At 37.0% G+C, this 17,101-nt stretch overlaps 1 protein-coding gene across 8 annotated transcripts in view; it reads right to left on the bottom strand.

The window, feature by feature from the left end:
• The window catches only part of KLHL3 (kelch like family member 3), a 358,874-nt gene that overhangs the window by 220,077 nt on the left and 121,696 nt on the right, over positions 1 to 17,101 (bottom strand). For all 8 annotated transcript variants that reach the window (XM_066344557.1, XM_066344552.1, XM_066344549.1 and 5 more), the window contains one exon: positions 14,527 to 14,604. The gene's annotated coding sequence lies outside the window, so the exon portion shown is untranslated. The remainder of the gene's footprint in view (positions 1 to 14,526; positions 14,605 to 17,101) is intronic.

Consider the following 17,101-nt stretch of genomic DNA (forward strand, 5'->3'; position numbering starts at 1 on the left):
TAATGAAGATGACACAAACCAACGGCAAAGAAAAAATTCTCAAGGCAGCCAGGGAAAAGAAGAATACAACATATAAAGGAAGGCCTATTAGATTATCATCAGATTTCTCAGCAGAAACTCTACAAGCTAGAAGAGAGTGGATCCCAATATTTAAAGCCCTGAAAGAGAGGAACTTTCAGCCAAGAATATTATACCCATCAAAGCTATCCTTCAAGTACAAAGGAGATATAAAAATATTCACAAATACAGAAAAGATGAGAGAATTTATCATCAGAAAGCCCCCACTCCAGGAAATACTAAAGGGGGTTTTCTAACCAGATTCAAAGAACAAAAGAAAACATAACCACAAGTAACAGCTCCACCAAGAAAACAATAAAACCAAACTTAAACTGTGACAACAAAAGAAAAAAAAGGGGAGAAAGGATGAAGATTAACAGTAGCAAAGGACGATGAAGCGCAGAAATACTCATAAGAAAGGGTACTATAATGAATATGGTAGGTACCCTTTTCATTACTTAATGGTAACCACCCTTGAAAAAACCACCACAAAAACACTTGACTTAAAAAAGGTAGCAACAGAGGAAAGAAGTATGGAATACAAACAAACAAAAACAAACGATAGAAAACAAAAGAGAAGAATCAAACAAGATACAAAACTAACAGAAAGCAATTTATAAAATAGCAATAGGGAACCCACAAGTGTCAATAATTACACTAAATGTAAATGGATTAAACTTACCAATAAAAAGACACAGAGTAGCAGAATGGATTAAAAAAGAAAATCCAACTATATGCTGCCTACAAGAAACTCATCTAAGCAACAAGGATAAAAACAAATTCAAAGTGAAAGGCTGGAAAACAATACTCCAAGCAAACAACACCCCAAAAAAAGCAGGTGTAGCAATACTCATATCTAATAATGCTGACTACAAGACAGAAAAAGTACTCAGAGACAAAAATGGTCATTTCATAATGATTAAGGGGACAGTGAATCAAGAAGACATAACAATCCTAAATATATATGCACCAAACCAAGGAGCACCAAAATATATAAGACAGCTACTTATTGACCTTAAAACAAAAACTGACAAAAATACAATCATACTTGGAGACCTCAATACACCGCTGACGGCTCTAGATCGGTCATCCAAACAGAGAATCAATAAAGATATAGTGGCCTTAAATGAAATACTAGAACACCTGGATATGATAGACATCTACAGGACACTTCATCCCAAAGCGACAGAGTATACATTTTTCTCTAGTGTACATGGAACATTCTCAAGAATTGACCATATGTTGGGCCACAAAGACAATATCAGCAAATTTAGAAAAATTGAAATTGTGCCAAGCATATTCTCTGATCATAAAGCCTTGAAACTAGAATTCAACTGTAAAAAAGAGGGGGAAAAACCCACAAAATTGTGGAAACTAAACAACATACTTCTAAAAAATGAATGGGTCAAATAAGAAATAAGCGCAGAGATCAAAAGATATATACAGACAAATGAAAATGAAAATACGACATATCAGAATCTCTGGGATGCAGCAAAAGCAGTAATAAGAGGAAAGTTCATATCACTTCAGGCCTATATGAACAAACAAGAGAGAGCCGAAGTAAACCACTTAACTTCACACCTTAAGGAACTAGAAAAAGAAGAACAAAGACAACCCAAAACCAGCCGAAGAAAGGAGATAATAAAAATCAGAGCAGAAATAAATGAAATAGAGGACAGAAAAACTATAGAAAAAAATCAATAAAACAAGGAGCTGGTTCTTTGAAAAGATCAACAAAATCGACAAACCCTTGGCAAGACTCACCAAGGAAAAAAGACAGGACTCAAATAAATAAAGTCCAAAATGAAAGAGGAGAGATCACCACAGACATCATAGATATACAAAGAATTATTGTAGAATACTATGAAAAACTATATGCCACCAAATACAACAATCTAGAAGAAATGGATAAATTCCTAGAACAATACAACCTTCCTAAACTGAGTCATGAAGAAGCAGAAAGCCTAAACAGACCAATCAGCAGGGAGGAAATAGAAAAAACTATTAAAAACCTCCCCAAAAATAAAAGTCCAGGCCCAGACGGTTATACTAGTGAATTCTATCAAACATTCAAAGAAGACTTGGTTCCTATTCTACTCAAAGTCTTCCAAAAAATTGAAGAAGAAGCAATACTTCCAAACACATTTTATGAGGCCAACATAACCCTCATACCAAAACCTGGCAAGGATGGCACAAAGAAAGAAAACTACAGACCAATATCTCTAATGAATACAGATGCTAAAATACTAAACAAAATACTGGCAAATCGAATACAACAACATATTAAAAAAATAATACATCATGATCAAGTGGGATTCATCCCAGAATCTCAAGGATGGTTCAACATACACAAAACGGTTAACGTAATACACCATATCAACAAAACAAAGAACAAAAACCACATGATCTTATCAATAGACGCAGAAAAGGCTTTCGATAAAATACAACACAATTTTATGTTTAAGACTCTCAACAAAATGGGTATAGAAGGAAAATATCTCAACATGATAAAGGCCATATATGATAAACCATCAGCCAACATCATATTAAGTGGCGTAAAACTGAGGACTTTCCACCTTAAATCAGGAACACGACAGGGGTGTCCACTCTCTCCACTCTTATTTAACGTGGTGCTAGAAGTTCTGGCCAGAGCAATCAGACAAGACAAAGAAATAAAAGGCATCCATATCGGAAAAGAAGAAGTAAAGGTATCACTTTTTGCTGATGATATGATCCTATACATCGAAAACCCAAAGGACTCCACAAAAAGATTACTAGAAACAATAAACCAATACAGTAAGGTCGCAGGATACAAAATTAACATACAGAAGTCCATAGCCTTTCTATATGCCAACAATGAAATATTAGAAAACGAACTCAAAAAAATAATCCCCTTCACGATTGCAACAAAAAAAATAAAATACCTAGGAATAAACATAACAAAGAATGTAAAGGACCTATATAAAGAAAACTACAAGGCATTGCTAAGAGAAATAGAAAAAGACACAATGAGATGGAAAAATATTCCTTGTTCTTGGATAGGAAGAATAAATATAATTAAAATGGCCATATTACCCAAAGTAATATATAAATTTAATGCAATTCCCATCAAAATTCCTATGCCATTTTTTAAAGAAATGGAACAAAAAATCATAAGATTTATATGGAACTATAAAAAACCCCGAATAGCCAAAGCAATCCTAAGGAAAAAGAATGAAGCTGGGGGCATTACAATACCTGACTTTAAACTATATTATAGGGCCACAATAATCAAAACTGCATGGTATTGGCAGAAAAATAGACACTCAGACCAATGGAACAGAATAGAAAGCCCAGAAATAAAACCACATATATATGGTCAAATAATCTTTGATAAAGGGGCCAACAACACAAAATGGAGAAAAGAAAGCCTCTTCAACAAATGGTGTTGGGAAAACTGGAAAGCCACATGCAAAAGAATGAAACTCGACTACAGCCTGTCCCCGTGTACTAAAATTAATTCAAAATGGATCAAAGACCTAAATATAAGATCTGAAACAATAAAGTACATAGAAGAAGACATAGGTACTAAATTCATGGATCTGGGTTTTAAAGAACATTTTATGAACTTGACTCCAATGGCAAGAGAAGTGAAGGCAAAAATAAATGAATGGGACTACATCAGAATAAAAAGTTTTTGCTCAGCAAGAGAAACTGATATCAAAATAAACAGACAGCCAACTAAATGGGAACTGATATTTTCAAACAACAGCTCAGATAAGGGCCTAATATCCAAAATTTACAAAGAACTCATAAAACTCAACAACAAACAAACAAACAATCCAATAAAAAATGGGAAGAGGACATGAACAGACACTTCTCCCAGGAAGAAATACAAATGGCCAACAGATATATGAAAAGATGCTCAGCTTCATTAGTTATTAGAGAAATGCAAATCAAAACTACAATGAGATACCACCTCACCCCTGTTAGATTAGCTATTATCAACAAGACGGGTAATAACAAATGTTGGAGAGGCTGTGGAGAAAAAGGAACCCTCATACACTGTTGGTGGGAATGTAAAGTAGTACAACCACTATGGAGGAAAGTATGGTGGTTCCTCAAAAAACTGCAAATAGAACTACCTTATGACCCAGCAATCCCTCTACTGGGTATATACCCCAAAACCTCAGAATCATTGATACGTAAAGACACATGTAGCCTCATGTTCATAGCAGCACTGTTCACAGTGGCCAAGACATGGAAACAACCAAAAAGCCCTTCAATAGAAGATTGGATAAAGAAGATGTGGCACATATACACTATGGAATACTACTCAGCCATAAGAAATGATGACATTAGATCATTTACAGCAAAATGGTGGGATCTTGATAACATTATACGGAGTGAAATAAGTAAATCAGAAAAAAACAAGAACTACATGATTCCATACATTGGTGGAACATAAAAACGAGACTAAGAGACATGGACAAGAGTGTGGTGGTTACCAGGGGTGGGGGGAGGGAGGATGCAGAAGGGAGGGAGGGAGAGAGTTAGGGGGAGGGGGAGGGGCACAGAGAAAACTAGATAGAGGGTGACGGAGGACAATCTGACTCTGGGCGAGGGGTATGCAACATAATTTAATGACAAGATAACCTAGACATGTTTTCTTTGAATATATGTACCCTGAATTATTAATGTCATCCCATTAACATTAATAAAAATTTATAAAAAAAAAAAAAAGACAGCCCTGGCCGGATGGCTCAGTTGGTTAGAGCATCGTCCTCAAGCACATATGTTGCCGGTTCAATCCCTGGTCAGGGCACATACAGTAGCAGATCGATGATCCTATCTCTCTCTCTCTCTCTCTCCTCTCTCTCAAATTAATACAATAAACATTTAAGAAAAGAATATTTAAAGACAAATTATTAAATTAAGGTAAGCATTTGAGATCATGCTTCCCAACATGTCACCCATTTAGCTCAAATAAACTCTTAAAAAATTACTAAGACATTTTAGCAATATGGCTGAAGACAAAACTTGCAAAAATCAATTTATTTCCTATACATCAGTAACAATTTTAAAATGAAAGAAAATTTAAATACCAACTATACCAGGATAGCATATATGAAATATCTAAGGATAAATCTTTAAAGATATGCCAAACTCTATATGGAAAATATAAAATATATTGAGAGAGTTTGCACACCCAAATACATAGGGAGATATATCATATCTATGGAATTAAAATAAAACTCAACATTGGAAACATTTCAACCCTCTCACAATGACTCACAGATTTAGTCCAATCCCAGGAAAAATCATGAGCAGTTTATCTATGAATTGCTGCTGATGCTAAAAGAAACACAAAGGATCGAGAATGACCTTGATAGGAACTCTCTCTCTTAGGAGCACACCTTTCCCTTCCCTCTCTTCTTCCCCCAGGCACGTTACCTTGCCTCTCTCTCCTAAGCTCCCAGGGCCCTTCTGCTACCTCTGTAACTTTCTAAATAAACTTTTCCTTATAATCTAAAAAAAAAAAAAAAAAAAAAAAAAAAGCCATAATAGCTTTTCAGCTTTCAGCTCAGAAGAGGCTTAAGTGCAACTTCCTTCAGTCACCCCAAATCCAGGTTCATCCGACACCAGCCGCCTCCACCATGCCAACAAAGTTTCACCCCAATGAGATAAAAGTAGTGCACCTGAGGTGCAATGGGGAGGAAGTCAGTGCATGTCTTCCCTGGGTCCCAATACCAGGCCTCTGGGTCTGTCTCTAAACATGTTTGGTGATGACATCACTAAAGAAACTGGTAATTAGAATGAATACTATGAAACCGACCATTCAGAACAAAGAGCCCCAGATTGAAGTAGTACCTTCTGCCTCTCCTGTGATCATCAAAGCCCACAAAGAACCACCAAGAGACAAAAAGAAGCAAAAACAATATTAAGCACAGTAGAAATATTAGGGTTTTTTTCAGCAAGAGAAACAGAAAGTCAGACAGAAAGGAAGAGAAATGAGAAGCATCAACTCATAGTTGCATGATTTTAGTTGTTCATTAATTGCTTCTCATATGTAAAAATAAATAACCATGATACTTTTTAAATTTTTATTTATTGATTTTAGAGAAGAAGGGAGAGAGAGAGAAAATATAGATTTGTTCCACTTACTTATGCATTCATGGGTTGATTCTTTTTTTTTTAATTTATTTTATTTTTTTTTTATTTTTTACAGATACAGAGAGTGAGTCAGAGAGAGAGATAGACAGGGACAGACAGACAGGAACAGAGAGAGATGAGAAGCATCAATCATTAGTTTTTTTCATTGCGCGTTGCAACACCTTAGTTGTTCATTGATTGCTTTCTCATATGTGCCTTGACCGCAGGCCTTCAGCAGACCGAGTAGCCCCTTGCTGGAGCCAGCGACCTTGGGTTCAAGCTGGTGGGCTTTGCTCAAACCAGATGAGCCCTCGCTCAAGCTGGCAACCTCGGGGTCTTGAACCTGGGTCCTCTGCATCCCAGTCCGACGCTTTATCCACTGCGCCACCTCCTGGTCAGGCATCATTGGTTGATTCTTGTATGTGCCCTGACTGGGGATGGAAACCACAACCTTGGCGTGTTGGGACAACGCTCTAACCAACTGAGCTACCTAGCCGGGGCACCATGATATTCTTGAAAAAGAAAGAACAAGTTGGAAAGGTTTATTCTGTACTATCAAGACTAATAAAATATAGTAATTAATATAGCATGATATTGACACGAGTGGTCAAAAAGACACAGAGAACAAAATAGCCAGAAATAGACGTATACATATACAAACTTGATAAATGACAGAGATGGCACTGCAAAAAATAAAAAAAATAAGGGGAAACACTGTCTTTTTAAAAAATAGTTCTGGGTCTGACCAGGTGGTGGCACAATGGATAGAGCGTCGGACTGGGATGCTGAGGACCCAGGTTCGAGACCCTGAGGTCTCCAGCTTGAGCACGGGCTCATCTGGTTTGAGCAAAAGCTCACCAGCTCAGACCCAAGGTCACTGGCTCGAGCAAGGGGTTACTCGGTCTGTTGAAGGCCCAAAGTCAAGGCACATATGAGAAAGCAATCAATGAACAACTAAGGTGTCGCAATGCGCAACGAAAAACTAATGATTGATGCTTCTCATCTCTCTGTTCCTGTCTGTCTGTCCCTGTCGATCCCTTTCTCTGATTCTCTCTCTCTCTCTGTAAAAAAATTAAATTAAATTAAATTAAATTAAATTAAAAATAAAAAAAAAAGTAGTTCTGGGCCAATCAAATACATCTGAGAACAAATGAAATTGTACTTCTACCTTATACCATTATTAGATTATAAACCTAAATGTGAAAGTCAAACTGAAAAGCTTTTAGAATATCTTCAAGACCTCAGGGGAAGATACAAGATAGTGGAATGGAAGAAGATATTCTGCCAAAGATATATCCGATTAGGTATTAATATCAAAATTTATAAAATATTCATTCAGCTCAATAGAAAAGAAATCAAACAATCCCCAAAAAAGGCAAAGGACTTGAAGAGACATCTCTCCAAAAAGGACATACTGAAGACCAATAAATATACGAAAAGAGGGGGGGTGCTGGGTGAAGGGAGGATGGAAGGATTGAGCAAAAAAAAAAAAAGACAAAAAAGAGAGAGAGGAGAAAATCTCATGGACACGGACAACAGTGTGGTGATTGCTAGGATGTGGGGGACAGACGGACTGAGGGTACCGGGGAGGGGTATGAATAGTGATGAGCAAAGACTCAACTTCGGGGGGAAGGAGGTGAACACACAATACAGTGTACAGAGATGTGTGTTGTACAACTGGGCACCTGAAACCTGTATAATTGTGTTAATCAGTGTCACCCAATCAATTTAATTAAAAAAATACAAAAGGATGCTTAACTTTAGAGAAATAAATGCAAATTAAAACCAAATGAGATATCTCCTTACATCTGTCAGAATGGTTATCATCAATAAGTCAATGAACAACAAGTGTTGGTGATGATAGGGAGAAAAGGAAACCCTTATGCACTGTTGGTGGGAATGCAGACTGGTGCAGCCACTGTGGAAAACAGTATGGAGTTACTTCAAAAATTAAAAATGAAACTGCTTTATGACCCAATGATTCCGCTTCTGGATATATATCTGAAGAAACCCAAAACACTAATTTGAAAGACTATATGCAACCCTATGTTTACTGAAACATTATTTACAATAGCCAAGATATGGAAGCAACCCAAATGTCCATCAATAGACAAGCAGATTAAAAAAAAAAAAAACTGGTACATATATACAATGAAACATTACCCCATCATAAAAAGGAATGAAATTTTACCATTCACAACAGCATGGATGGACCTAGATGGTATTATGCTAAGTAAAATAAGTCAGACAGAGAAAGACAAATACCATATGATTTCATTTATATGTGGGAATCTAAAGAGAAAAATAAACAAACAATATAGAAACAGACTCATAAATCAGAAATCAAACTGATGGTTGCCAGAGGGGAGAAAATTTGTAGGCTGAGTGACAAAGGTGAAGGTATTAAGAAGTACAAACCGCCCTGACCAGGCGGTGGCGCAGTGGATAGAGTGTTAGACTGGGATGCGGAGGACCCAGGTTCGAGACCCCGATGTCGCCAGCTTGAGCATGGGCTCATTTGGTTTGAGCAAAGCTCACCAGCTTGGACCCAAGGTCGCTGGCTTGAGCAAGGGGTTACTCGGTCTGCTGTAGCTCCCCAGTCAAGGCACATATGAGAAAGCAATCAATGAACAACTAAAGTGCCACAACGAAAAACTGATGATTGATGCTTCTCATCTCTCTGTTCCTGTCTGTCTGTCCCTATCTATCCCTCTCTCTGACTCTCCCTCTGTCTCTGTAAAAAAAAAAAAAAGTACAAACTGGAAGTCACAAAATAGCCACAAGGATGTAAAAGTACAGCATAAGAAATATAGTCAATAATATAATAGGCATGGTGCCAGGTGGTTACTTGAAATATCAGGGGGACCACTTTTTTTTTTTCCCTGTATTTTTCTGAAGCTGGAAACGGGGAGAGACAGTCAGACAGACTCCTGCATGCGGCCGACCGGGATCCACCCGGCACGCCCACCAGGGGGCGACGCTCTGCCCACCAGGGGGCGATGCTCTGCCCCTCCGGGGCATCGCTCTGCAGGCCATCTTTGCTCCAGTGGAGCCTTGGCTGCAGGAGGGGAAGAGAGAGACAGAGAGGAAGGAGAGGGGGAGGGGTGGAGAAGCAGATGGGCACTTCTCCTGTGTGCCCTGGCCGGGAATCGAACCCGGGACTTCTGCACGCCAGGCCGACACTCTACCACTGAGCCAACCGGCCAGGGCCGGGACCACTTTTTAAAGCACATGATTTTATGCCGTATGCCTGAAACTATTGTAATACAAAATAATATTGAATGTAAATTGTAGTTGAAAAAAATTGTTAAAGTACAAATTGGCATTTTAAAAATAGTTATGGGGGTATAAAGTATAGCTTAAGGCATATAGTCTTTTTTTATTTAGAAAATTAAATTTAACAGGGTGACATTGATCAATAAGAGTACACAGGTTTCAGGTAAACATTTCTATAGCATTTGAACTGTTGATTATGTTGTGTACCCATCACTTAAAGTCAAATCATCTTTCGTCACCTTATATTTGTCCCTCTTTACACCCTTCCCCCACCCACTCCCGGAATATAGTCTTTAATATTATAATAACTATGTATGGTTTTAGATGGATACTAGGTTTATCAGGGTGATCACTTTGTAAGTTGGGTACTACGTTTATAAGAGTGATCCCTTCATAAGTTATATAAATGTCCAATCACTATGTTATACACCAGAAACTAACATAATATTTTATGTCAACTGTAACTGAAAAAAATATATTTTAAAGAAGACTTCAGGATAAGGAAGAATTACTTAAGTAAGATGCAAAAAAGCACTAATGATTGATAAACTACGTTAATCTTTGTTGAAGATTAGGGGTTAGAGAGAAGATAATAAACTGGATCAGAAAATGAGAGTAAAGTAAAGTTTAAAGGGGTACACCCAAATAGACCAGAATGCCACAATGTTGGAAAACAAGTGGTCTGGAATGGCAATGGGGATCTAGAAATAAGTAGATAAATAGAGAGAGCTAACTCTCATTATTTGTGGTAGCTGTGTTCTATAAAGTTCCCAGAAACACTGAATCAGTGACTATAGAAGCACTGATCCTAATGAGAAATACAGGTTTAGGTTCCTATGAGCCTCTAGTCAAATTTTCATCAACCTATCAATATATCACCTTGTTCTGACTGTTTCTGTAACAACAGTATATGTAACTCATGCCTTCTTGCACTTAACACTAGATAGGACGGGCTACCTCTGCTGAAGAACTGGGCTGCGGAGTTGGAGGGGTTGCAGCCGGTGGGGTGGGGGAGAAGAGGGTTCATGCTCCAAAATCTCGCTGAGTGAAGGCCCCTGAAAGAGTGGGGTGCTGGGAACCATGATTGATTGTGGTCACTGAAACACTCAGAGACAGCAAAGGAAAGGGCTGGTACAGAGAACAGAGCACCGGCTTTTTCACAAACATTGTGTTTGTGTACAAGGAAATTATAAAAAAAACTTCAATATCCTTGGAAAAGACCTTTCAAAAACTATAGTAACTGACAACTCGCCTTTGCATATCAGGTGTGAAGAAGGTTGCTAAACAAACTCAGATAAAAAATACAGTAAGGGCACTGGCCAGTTGGCTCAGTGGACCGAGTGTTGGCCTGATATATGAACTTCCTGGATTCAGTTCCTGGTCAGGGCTCACAAAAGAAGTGACCATCTGCTTCTCTCCCCTTCCCTCTCCCCCTTCTCTCTCTCTTCCTCTCCCTCAGCCAGTGACTCAATTGGTTCGAGTGTTGGCCCCTGGCACTGAGGATAGCTTGGTTGGTCTGAGCATCAGCCTCAGACAGGCGCTGCCAGGTGGGTCCTGGTCGGGTGCATGCAGGAGTCTGTCTCACTATCTCTCCTCCTCTCACTTAAAAAAAGAAAGATATATATGGAGAGAGAGAGAGAGAGAGAGAGAGAGAGAGAGAATGAGGACAAATGCTGCCAAACAATATGACGGAAGAACAACAGGGTTTTCACTGGTGGAATTTCCCTATTTAGTGCCACCTTTAAGAATTAGGAGTGCTAAATTGATATATTCTTTGTAAAAAAATTTCTTTTAAATAAAACATAAGATAAAGAAAAATCTGAGTAGTAAATCTGAATAAGAAGAAAATTATAAAATATATGTCAAGGCACATATGACAGGCAATCAATCAGTGAACAACTAAAGTGAAGCAACTACGAGTTGATACTTCTCACTCCCCATCCCTCTCTCACCCCTCTCTGTAAAGTCAATAAATAAAATATTAACATTTATGTCATTTAAATAGCATTCTTACAGTTGTTACATTCCTAATTCAATCATAAACATGTTTGAGAATTACAAATAGTTTATAATTTTTTATTTTTTAAAAGATTGTATTTATTGATTTTACAGAGAGGAGAGAAAGAGAGAGAGGCAAGGGGGGAAGAGCAGGAAGCATCGGTTGCTTCTTGTATGTGCTTTGACCAGGCAAGCCCAGGATTTCAAACCGGCGACCTCAGGTCGGTGTTCCAGGTCAATGCTTTATTATTTATTTATTTTTTTTTTAATTTTTCTGAAGTTGGAAACGGGGAGGCAGTCAGACAGACTCCTGCATGCACCCGACCAGGATCCACCCGGCACACCCACCAGGGGGCGATGCTCTGCCCATCCGGAGCGTCGCTCTGTTGCAACCAGAGCCATTCTAGCACCTGAGGCAGAGGCCAAGGAGCCATCCTCAGCACCCGGGCCATCTTTGCTCCAATGGAGCCTCAGCTGCGGGAGGGGAAGAAAGAGACAGAGAGGAAGGAGAGGGGGAGGTGTGGAGAAGCAGATGGGCGCTTCTCCTGTGTGCCCTGGCCTCCCTCGAACCCGGGACTCCCGCAAGCCAGGCCGACGCTCTACCACTGGGCCAACCGGCCAGGGCCAAGGTCAATGCTTTATACACTGCGCCACCATAAGTCAGGCACTACAAATATTGTAGTTTAACAGTATTCTTCTGGTCTGTGTGATTTGACATTCTAAAATATTTTCTAAGACTTTTGTCAATGTTTGTAGTCTGTCAATTCTTTGGAAATATCACTACTACTAGAAATTAGCCATCCTTAAGATATATTGTAAATATGAATGTGTTTATGCCATATATTTGCCTGAGATTTGCTTCACAATAAATCAGTGCAAAATAGGGATGGTGGAAAGTGGGTTGGGTACAGATGAAACAAGATTTGCCTCTAACTTCTGTATGTATTTCAAAATTTTGATAATAAAAAGTAAAAAAAAAAGGGGAGGGTGAACTGCATATGACACTGAAATGTGTTTTATTTAGGTCACTTTTATTTGCATGCATTTTAAAAAATGTTTGTAAGAATTTCATCTTGGGAGTGCTTATTAGGGCGTGCCCATCTTCCATGTCATTGAGATATATTAATTTACCCTAATAAATCTTGCCACTACATTAAAAAATATAATAATTTCATCTTGATTTGTAGAAAAATCATTTCAATTATTGTTCACCTCAAACACAAAGTTCAGCCTAAATATTAAGATAATTTATCCTAGAGATATTGTACTAAAAATAAATAAATAAATAAACACTAGACACCTAGCTCCACAAGAGGGACTTTTTCTTTTCTTTTTTCTTCACCCCCTTCTTTTTTTTTTTTAGCAAGGGAGAGGAGGGGAAGAGAGAGAGGTAGGGACAGACAGAAACAGACAGACAGGAAGGGAGAGACAAGTAGCATCAACTGATAGTTACGGCACCTTAGTTGTTCACTGACTGCTTTCTCATATGTGCCTTGAAAGGGGGACTCCAGCCGAACCAGTGACCCCTTGCTCGAGCCAGCAACCCTGACTCAAGCCAGTGACCATAGCGTCACATCTATGATCCCACACTTAAGCCAGTGAGCCTACACTCAAGCTGGTGAGCCGGCGTTCAAGCCAGTGACCCCTGAGCTTTGAACCTGGGTCCTCAGAGTCCCAGGCCAACGCTGTATCCACTGCCCCACCACCTGGTCAGGCTCTTTTCTTTCTTTTTTTTTTTAGAGAAAGAGGAAGAGAGAGAGAGAGAGAGAGAGAGAGACGGAAACATCAATCTGTTCCTGTATGTGCCCTGACCAGGGATTGAACCTGTAACCTCTGTACTTCAGCAGGATGCTCTAACCAATTGAGGCATCTGGCTAGAGCAGGGGACAATTTTAAATAGTGAACTGGCCTGGTAGCTCATTTGGTTAGAGCAAGGGTAGTCAACCTTTTTATACCTACTGTCCACTTTTGTATCTCTGTTAGTAGTAAAATTTTTTAACTGCCCACCGGTTCCACAGTAATGGTGATTTATAAAGTACGGAAGTAACTTTACTTTATAAAATTTATAAAGCAGAGTTACAGCAAGTTAAAGTATATAGTAATAATTACTTACCAAGTACTTTATGTCAGATTTTTGCTAAGTTTGGTAGAATAAATCTTTATAAAACAACTTGCTATAGTTAAATCTATCTTTTTATTTATACTTTGGTTGCTCGGCTACCACCCACCATGAAAGCTGGAGTGCCCACTAGTGGTCGGTAGGGACCAGGTTGACCACCACTGGGTTAGATTATCATTTGGATACACCAAGGATGCAGGTTCCATTCCCCATCAGGGCACATATAATAATCAACCAATGAAAGCATAAATAAGTGGAACAACAAATCAATGTTTCTCTGTCTTCCTTCCTCTCTCTAAAATCAGTAAATTTAAAAAACTATAAAAGCACCATCAAAAAGCACAAAAATGTAAAAAATATAGCACTAAACAGACCACACAAAGGACATCTGTTTACATTATGAGAGCTGAAACAAGAAGACAAAACAGTTGCCTTATTTGACCTCAACTGGAAACATTCTCATTGGATGTCTCAAAATTTTCATCACTTTCTGAGTGTCTTCAAATGACCATGATCACATTGAATATTGATTTGAAGGTTACAAATAAATTTTTATGAGTAGGTGAATTCATAAATATGGAATCCTTGACTGAAGATTGACTAAAATATGTATGTTCTCTAAGAAGCATGAAGTGACTCTCTAAAAAAAATGGGCAGGAGGGGTACATTGCCCGCACCCTATCTCTAAAAATTTGAAATTTATAAAGTAATGAAATAAAATGTTTAATCTGTATCACTAGACAAAATAAAAAAATATGTGTAAAGCTTTAATTTTTTTATATGAATAAAAGTTGACAAATATATAATAAAGACAATTGAACTTAAGTATTATTGTACACATTTGAATATAATGTTGATGAGCTGGCAATGTATGGATGAATAATAAAATAGAGATATGCATAATTCATAAATTACAATATATTCCATAAAATTAATTTTCTTACCTTAATTTCAGTAAAACCACTAGTTATGTTGTTATAAACAAGTTTTCCTCATTATTTGTATCATATGCCAGTAAGGATCTAAAGGATTAAAAATAAAATATAATTTATTCAAAGTATATAAAATTTGAAGATATGATCACAGAAAACAGGTTAAATATGAAAAGTCCAAAATTATTTTTGTATTTTGTTTTCAAACACTACCTTTTTTCCTAAACTTCCAAGAATTATAAAATTAGAAATCAATAAACATACAGGTTGATAGTTACAAAATAGTCATGGCAATGTAAAGCACAGCATAGGAAATACAGTCAATAATATTGTAATAACTATGTAAGGTGTCAGTTGGAGACTGGAAATATCAGGGGACCACTTTGTAAAGTATATGATTGTCCAACCACTATGCTGTAACCTGAAACTAATAAAAAATAAAATTGAATATAAACTGTAATTGAAAATTTTTTTAACATTTTGCAAAACAGAAAAGTTACATACTAATTATAAATAATATAAAATATTAAGTTAAGTTATAATAAAGATTAAAATCATTCAATTTTTTCAAATAACTAATTAAATACTATTGTGTAGTTTTACAAAAATAGAACTGTGTACAATTCTAGGGTTCAAGGCTCATCCATTGCTTATGTCAACAACTGACATCACATTTCTTGTCTGGACCGTCACATATAAAATTTAAGAGTAACATAAATTGTTTAATATTGTAAAATATTTCTCAGCTGCCCTGGACCACTGTTACAAACATCACCCTAATTTCTGAGCACAACAATAAATTGAAATACAAAGAAAAACAAGAAAATAGTCAGCAGTACTGGAAAATGATAATTCATTATGAAAAGCTCTATTGCATTTATGTTAATTAGTTTTTCTCTTACCTAAGAACTTCTGCCACTCAACTCCTCCCCATACTCCAAAGCAGTATCCATAACCAACACCAACAGCCCATAACCTTTATGACATTCAGACAGAATCCCCTTTTGTTTCAAGGGAGAAGGGTAAGTGGTGGAGAGAAGTGTATCTGGAGCCTGAATGGTGTTACGGTAAATATTTGGATTACAAACTGTCGTCTGCCAGTGCTAAGTGCTGAATCCCAAATTATACTTTTTTAAAGAAACATTTGTGATAAATGGGCCCTCTAAGTACAAGATCAAGGGCAGGTCTTTTATTTTATTTTATTTATTCGTTTTCAGAGAGAGGAAAAGGGAGAGAGAAGTATCAACTTATAGTTGCTTCACTTTAGTTGTTCATTGTTGCTTGTCATAAGTGCCTTGACCAGGCGAGCCCAGAGTCTTCAACCAGCGACCTCAGCATTCCAGATGAATACTCAACCCACTGCACCACCACAGGCCAAGCCAAGGGCAGGTCTTAAGGTGACACTCTAGGCTTATTAAGTAATAGGTCATCTAGGATCTAATGAAATCTAAGAGAAAAACATTTCAAGAGGGTTAATCATAATAGCTTTTTATTTTTTAAATGTATATAATGAGAGAGATGTCTACAAAGTCGAGTACCTGAGAGAGGTCAAGACAGCTGTAGCAGGGTGAGAAAAAAAATAGGAAGTTTTTCTTTAACAAGCTTCTAGTATAATCTATCAACTGAAACACGATGACTGAGACTTTAAGTTTAGGTACTCTATTATGTACTTATATTTTTCAAGATGCTACTCAATCTTATTAATTTTCCCTAAATTAGTAAAAGTATGGGTTCAGAAAATCATTTAATGTTTTAGTTTACACTCATAAAGGTATATCATATTAAAGACAAAATGTGGTTTATAACTAAAAAATATATACTGTATAACTTAGAGAATATAATATAATGAGAGAAGAGAATATCAAATCTGTAAGGACTCCAGAGAAATATGAGCAATCAGAGATTTAGTTCTTTCTTTGGATACTTTTATCAATTATACTGCCTGCTGTTCAAGGCCTATAAACTAACTTTTGCAACTAAAACAGTGAATTTTAATAAAAACAAAACCCTCATGTTCATTCAATTTTATCACCAATGAGTACAACACAGGATTACACCAAACATCCTCTCAAAAATTAAAAAACGACTCTGATTATACCATTTCTCAATTTCTCATACTCATTCTAAACTTTCTTTGGGAAGGAATGAGGAATAGAAAACAATTAAGTCTGCTTTTAACCTGTGTCATATTCTTCTACTAAGGGAAATCCTTAAAAAAACAATAATAACCACTACTTATTAAATATCAACTACATTTTTGCTATCATAAACCTTCAAAATAATCCTGCCAGAAAAAAATAATACAATAATTAATAAATAATAATACAAGAATAAAAAAATAAAATAAAAGGGAAAATGAATCTTGAATTTACTCAAGATCTTGTTGACATCTCTTAAGCAGTCAACCCTGGCACCGTAAATTTAAAAACAAAAAAAAATCCTGCCAGAAAGATGGCAATCAACACCTTATTTTAAAAAAGAATAAAAAGCTCTAGAGAGAAACTCAAGGTGATTTAGCTAGGTAATATAGGAGAATCCGGGTTCAGAGCCATCTCTGTTCAATTTAAGCTGCTTTTCAAAATATTCA

This window comes from Saccopteryx leptura, chromosome 6, assembly GCF_036850995.1.
Source record: "Saccopteryx leptura isolate mSacLep1 chromosome 6, mSacLep1_pri_phased_curated, whole genome shotgun sequence".
NCBI classification, from domain to species: domain Eukaryota; kingdom Metazoa; phylum Chordata; class Mammalia; order Chiroptera; family Emballonuridae; genus Saccopteryx; species Saccopteryx leptura.